This window comes from Rhinoraja longicauda, chromosome 2, assembly GCF_053455715.1.
Source record: "Rhinoraja longicauda isolate Sanriku21f chromosome 2, sRhiLon1.1, whole genome shotgun sequence".
NCBI lineage: Eukaryota > Metazoa > Chordata > Chondrichthyes > Rajiformes > Arhynchobatidae > Rhinoraja > Rhinoraja longicauda.
Window position 1 is genome coordinate 5,660,947 of NC_135954.1, and position 6,495 is coordinate 5,667,441.

The following is a 6,495-nucleotide window of genomic DNA, read 5'->3' on the forward strand; positions in this document are numbered from 1 at the left end:
ACAGACGGAGGCCACAAGGTGACCCAATGCACCTGGAGGTCATTTATGAGCGACCCCTCACCTTGTCCCATGTGTTTAGATTCACAGGGGATGACTCAGTGTGCTTTTAAATTAGTAGCTCTGTTCTAAGACCAGAGATTGGAGATGAGGGGGTGCACAGAGGGTGTGTGTTTCCTACAATAGAAACATAAAAGATAGGTGCAGGAGGAGGCCATTCGGCCCTTCGAGCCAGCACCGCCATTCATTGTGATCAGAGAGTTATGAATCTGTGGAATTCTCTGCCTCAGAAGGCAGTGGAGGCCATTCTCTGAATGCATTCAAGAGAGAGCTAGATAGAGCTCTTAAGGATAGCGGAGTCAGGGGGTATGGGGAGAAGGCAGGAACGGGGTACTGATTGAGAATGATCAGCCATGATCACAATGAATGGTGGTGCTGGCTCGAAGGGCCGAATGGCCTCCTCCTGCACCTATTTATTCACAAAATGCTGGAGTAACTCAGGCAGGTCAGGAAGGAATGGGCGACGTTAAAGGTCTCGACCCGAAATATCACCCATTCCTTCAGGTAACCCTTGCTGCCCCTCTCTCTCCATCCCTCCCACATTCTAGTTCTCCGACTAGTTTCACTGATCTCCTGATGACATTTTACTGTTTGTGTGCCTTGTTGTCACCTGCCCCTCGACCAACAATGATCCATTCTACATTTTCCTTGAACTTCGTCCCCCTGTGATCTCTCGTTTTCACACCTTACCCGTCCATATCTCACGTTTCGACCCAAAACGTCACCCATTCCTTTTCTCCAGAGATGCTGCCTGACCCGCTGAGTTACTCCAGCACTCTGTGAAACGTCACCTGTCCATGTTCTCCAGAGATGCTGCCTGACCCGGATTTTCCCGGATTTTTTTTCCAAATTGGCCTGGGTTTTTATCCGGTTTTTCGCCTCTCCCAGGAGATCACACGGTTCCTTTGGGTGGGAAGAAGGGCGATAGTGGGAAGGGGGTTGGGGTGGGATCAGCCATGGTCGTATTGTATGGCGGAGCGGGCTCCAGGGGGCGGTTGGCCTACTCCTGCTCCTATTTTCTTGTGTTCTTGTGTTCTTGTGACCCGCTGAGTTACTCCAGCACTCTGTGAAACGTCACCTATCCATGTTCTCCAGAGATGCTCTCTGACCCGCTGAGTTACTCCAGCACTCTGTGAAACGTCACCTATCCATGTTCTCCACAGATGCTGCCTGACCCGCTGAGTTACTCCGGCCTTTTGTGCCCATCAAGGATTATTGAAGGATTGGTTCCGTTGGTTCATTCAACGAGTTTGAAATGTAATCTAGTGTCAAACCAGTCGAGCAAGCGAGGCTGGGAGTGGTTGACCTGTGTTGTCCCAAACAATACTTAATAATCCTGGTGCCCGCACCCTACTGAAGGCAAACAATCTGTAAACTGGATGCCTGGCGTCTCGACTCTGCCAGGGCAAGGCATCAGGTTTACTCAAACGTATTTCACTCAATCCCATCCCCATTTCCAACGTTATTCCTTCCTCCGGCTTCACAATCCACACTTCTATCCTTATCTTGCATCTTTTGTCTTTCCATCTCTGGCCTTTGTCCAACCATCTGCCTATCCCCCCCCCACCTGTAACCACCTATCACCCCCCCCCCCCCACCTGTAACCACCTATCACTCGCCAGGCTTTCTCTAGCCCCTCCTTTCTTCCAGCTTTCAATGCTCCTATCCCCCTCCAGTCTCAAGAAGGGTCCCGACCCAAAACATCACCAAGCCAATTAACCTACAAACCTGTACGTCTTTGGAGTGTGGGAGGAAACCGAAGATCTCGGAGAAAACCCATGCAGGTCACGGGGAGAACGTACAAACTCCGTACAGACGGCGCCCGTAGTCGGGATCGAACCCGGGTCTCCGGCGCTGCATTCGCTGTAAGGTGGCAACTCTACCACTGCGCCACCGTGACCGCCCTGTCAAAGACCTCCCACACTGCAGCGCCAAACAAGATCAGGCCGTGAAATCAGCCCGCCAGACCGGTATGGGGCAGGACGAACGCCAGGCGGTCGCCATCTTGTGTGACTCAGAGGCTGAGGGGGGAAGCCGCGGCAGACGGTTTTGCAGACAGCCTGTCACCGCTGGCAGCTCGCCAGCAGCCTCACGAGAAGGCCCAGCCGCAAGAGCTCAATCACAACTCCAAGGTCAGACGCACTCATGGGCCTTATCTGTGATCGCTGCCTGATCCGCTGAGTTACTCCGGCATTTTGAGTTTAGACTTTGGAGACACAGCATGGAAACAGGCCCTTTGGCCCACCGAGTCCGTGCCGACCAACGATCCCCATACACTAGCACTGTCTCACACACTAGGGATGAGTTACAATTTTACCTGGAGCCAATTAACCTACAAACCTGTATGAAGCAACTGCAGATGCTGGCTTAAACCGAAAATAGACACAATGCTGGAGTAACTCAGCGGGACAGGCAGCATCTCTGGAGAGAAGGAATGGGTGACGTTTCGGGTCGACACCCTTCTTCAGACCCGAAACGTCACCCATTCCTTCTCTCCAGAGATGCTGCCTGTCCCGCTGAGTTACTCCAGCATTTTCAGTCTGGCCTGCAAACCTGTACGTCTTTGGAGCGTGGGAGGAAACCAGAGCACCCGGAGAAAACCCACACAGGCCACGGGGGGGGGGGGGGGGAGCGTACAAACTCCGTACAGACAGCGCCCTTAGTCAGGATCGAACCCGAGTCCCTGGCGCTGTGAGGTAGCAACTCTACCGCTGCGGAAATGCTACCTGTCCCGCTGAGTTACTCCAGCATTTTGTGTCTACTTTTTACATAAATGAAATTCCCAATGCTTGACTCAACCTGTGGTTAATTGTAGACGATAACGTGGCTGGAAAGAACCTGTGCACTATAAGGGAATCTTATAATATTTACAGACTGGTTAGTGATTCAACTTGGTTGGTGAGGGGAAGGGGAGGGGGAGGGAGGGGGGGAGGGGCGGGGGGTAGGTGAGGGTACTGCACCAATGCAGGAGAGGTTTGGGCCCAACGGGTCCACTTGGTCTAGCATCCCTCCAAACCTGTCCTATCCATGTACCTGTCTAACTGTTTCTTAAACGTTGGGATAGTCCCAGCCTCAACTGCCTCCTCTGGCAGCTAGTTCCATACACCCACCACACTCTGTGTGGAAAAAGTTACCCCTCAGATTCCTATTAAATCTTTTCCCCTTCACCCTAAAAGGTGACCACTTTTAAGATTACATCGCTGGGGCTCCACTGATGTTTTCCCCCACTGCTCTACTGAGGAAACAGACTACAGATGCTGGTTTACAAAAGAAAAGGCAGGAAACATGTTCCCAATGTTGGGGGGAGTCCAGAACAAGGGGCCACAGTTTAAGAATAAGGGGTAGGCCATTTAGAACTGAGATGAGGAAAAACTTTTTCAGTCAGAGAGTTGTGAATCTGTGGAATTCTCTGCCTCAGAGGGCAGTGAAGGCCAATTCTCCGAATGCATTCAAGAGAGAGCTAGATAGAGCTCTTAAGGATAGCGGAGTCAGGGGGTATGGGGAGAAGGCAGGAACGGGGTACTGATTGAGAATGATCAGCCATGATCACATTGAATGGTGGTGCTGGCTCGAAGGGCCGAATGGCCTCCTCCTGCACCTATTGTCTATTGTCTAAAAGGTTAATTGGCTTTGGTGTAACTGTAAAACTGTCCCTAGTGTGTAGGCTAGTGTTAGTTTGCGGGGTGATCGATGGTCGGTGCGGTCTCGGTAGGCCGAAGGGCCTGTTTCCACGCTGTATCCCTACAACCAAAACTAAAACTGAAAGAAATGGGTGCGTTTCGGGTCGAGACCCCTTAGTCCACTTTCCCACACACCAGGGACAATTTACAATTTACAATTTTACCGAAGCCAATTAACCTCCGAACCTGCACGTCTTTTGAGTGTGGGAGGAAACAGGAACACCTGGGGGGGGAAACCCACGTGGTCACGGGGAGAACGTACGAACTCCATACAGACAGCGCCCGTAGTCAGGATGGAACCCGTAGGTCTCTGGCGCTGTGAGGCAGCAGCTCTACCCGCCACGCCACCGTAGTGCCGTACAGGAACTGTCCATGTACCTGTCCAAATGCCTTTTAAATGTTGTTGTCGTTATAGTTTGTTGGTACGGCTGCTTTTTAATGCAAGCTGATCAAGTCGAACTGGCATTTAGAAACATAGAAACTTAGAAAATAAGTCCTAAGTGACCTGCCCCTTATTCTTAAACTTAGTTTATCATGCGAGGAATAGATTGGGTAGATGCACAGAGTCTCTTGCCCAGAGTAGGGTAATCGAGGACCAGAGGACATAGGTTCAAGGTGAAGGGGAAGAGATTCAATAGGAATCCGAGGGGTAACTTTTTCACACAGAGGGTGGTGGGTGTACGGAACAAGCTGCCGGAGGAGGTAGTTGAGGCAGGGACTATCCCATCGTTTAAAAGGTACATGGATAGGACAGGTTTGATTAGATAAGATTAAGATTAAGATTTATATAATCAAACCTGATTTGGAGGGTTATGGACCAAGCGCAGGCAAGTGGGACTAGTGTAGCTGGGACATTGTTGGCCGGTGTGGGCGAGTTGGGCCGAAGGCCCTGTTTCCACACTGTATGACTCTTATATTAGTTTGGTTCAGGTTAGTTTTGTTGTCAAGAGTACCGAGGTGCAGTGAAAAGGTTTTGTTGCGTGCTAAGCAGCCAGCGGAAAGAGAATACATGATTAATCAGAGATTTATAAGGGATATCAGGGTACAGCTGGGAGAAAGTAATCAAATTTTCCTTCCTATGGCCGGATCTTTCCTCTAACGTTTTAAAGTCATGTGATCCTAGATTGAATTACTGTGTTAACGCTTGCTGAAGACCTTCCAATATCCTCTAAACATTAAATGTTGGAGTAGGGGAACCGTGCAGCGTAGGTTCACTAGGTTAATTCCCGGAATGGCGGGACTGTCATATGTTGAAAGACTGGAGCGACTAGGCTTGTACACACTGGAATTTAGAAGGATGAGAGGAGACCTTATCGAAACGTATAAGATTATTAAGGGGTTGGACACGTTAGAGGCACGAATCATGTTCCCAATGTTGGGGGAGTCCAGAACAAGGGGCCACAGTTTAAGAATAAGGGGTAGGCTATTTAGAACTGAGATGAGGAAAAACCTTTTCAGTCAGAGAGTTGTGAATCTGTGGAATTCTCTGCCTCAGAAGGCAGTGGAGGCCAATTCTCTGAATGCATTCAAGAGAGAGCTAGATAGAACTCTTAAGGATAGCGGAGTCAGGGGGTATGGGGAGAAGGCAGGAACGGGGTAGTGATTGAGAATGATCAGCCATGATCACATTGAATGGCGGTGCTGGCTCGAATGGCTGAATGGCCTCCTCCTGCACCTATTGTCTATTGTCTAACTCAGCGGGACAGGCAGCATCTCGACTGCTCGGACGAGGTGCTGCCTGACCCACAGAGTTACTCCAGCATTTTGTGTCTTATCTATCTTTGGTGTAAACCAGCACCTGCAGTTCCTTCGAACACACATCCTCTAAACATTGATCAGCATCGATGCTTCAGCAGTGAAGCCTACCGAATAGTGAAAGGTCCGGATAGAGTGGATGTGGAGAGGATGTTTCCACTGGTGGGAGAGTCTAGGACCAGAGGGCACAGCCTCAGAATTAAAGGACGTTCTTTTAGGATGGAGATGAGGAGGAATTTCCTTAGTCAGAGGGTGGTGAATCTGTGGAATTCATTGGCACTAACAGCTGTGGAGGCCAAGTCAGTGGATATTTTTAAGGCGGAGATTGATAGATGCTTGATTAGTGCAGATGTCAGGGGTTATGTGGAGAAGGCAGGAGAATGGGGTTAGGAGGGAGAGATAGATCAGCCATGATTGAATGGCGGAGTAGACTTGATGGGCTGAATGGCCTCATTCTGCTCCTTGAACCTATGAACTTTAGGGGAAAGATTTAATGGGAACCTGAGTTTAAATTTTTAGTTTAGAGATACAGGACCTTTGGCCCACTGAGTCCATGCCACCCAGCGATCCTCGCACACTAGCACTTTCCTACACACACACACACACACACACACACAAAGGGATAATTTACATACTTTACCGAAGCCAATTAACCTACAAACCTGCACGTCTTTGGAGTGTGGGAGGAAACCGGAGCACCCGGGGAAAACCCACGCAGGTCACGGGGAGAACGTACAAACTCCGTACAGACAGCACCTGTAGTCAGGATCGAACCCGGGTCTCTGGCGCTGTGAGGCAGCAACTCTACCGCTGCCCCAGTAGGGTAAATGCATAGAGACTTTTGTGGGAATCAAGAACTAGGTGACATAAGGTTAGGATGAGAGGGGAAAGATTTAATGGGAACATGAGGGGCAACTTTTTCTCACAGATGGTGGTGGGTGCATGGAACAGGCTGCCAGACGAGGTAGTTGAGGCAGGGTGTTTACTAGTTTGCCTCTGTATC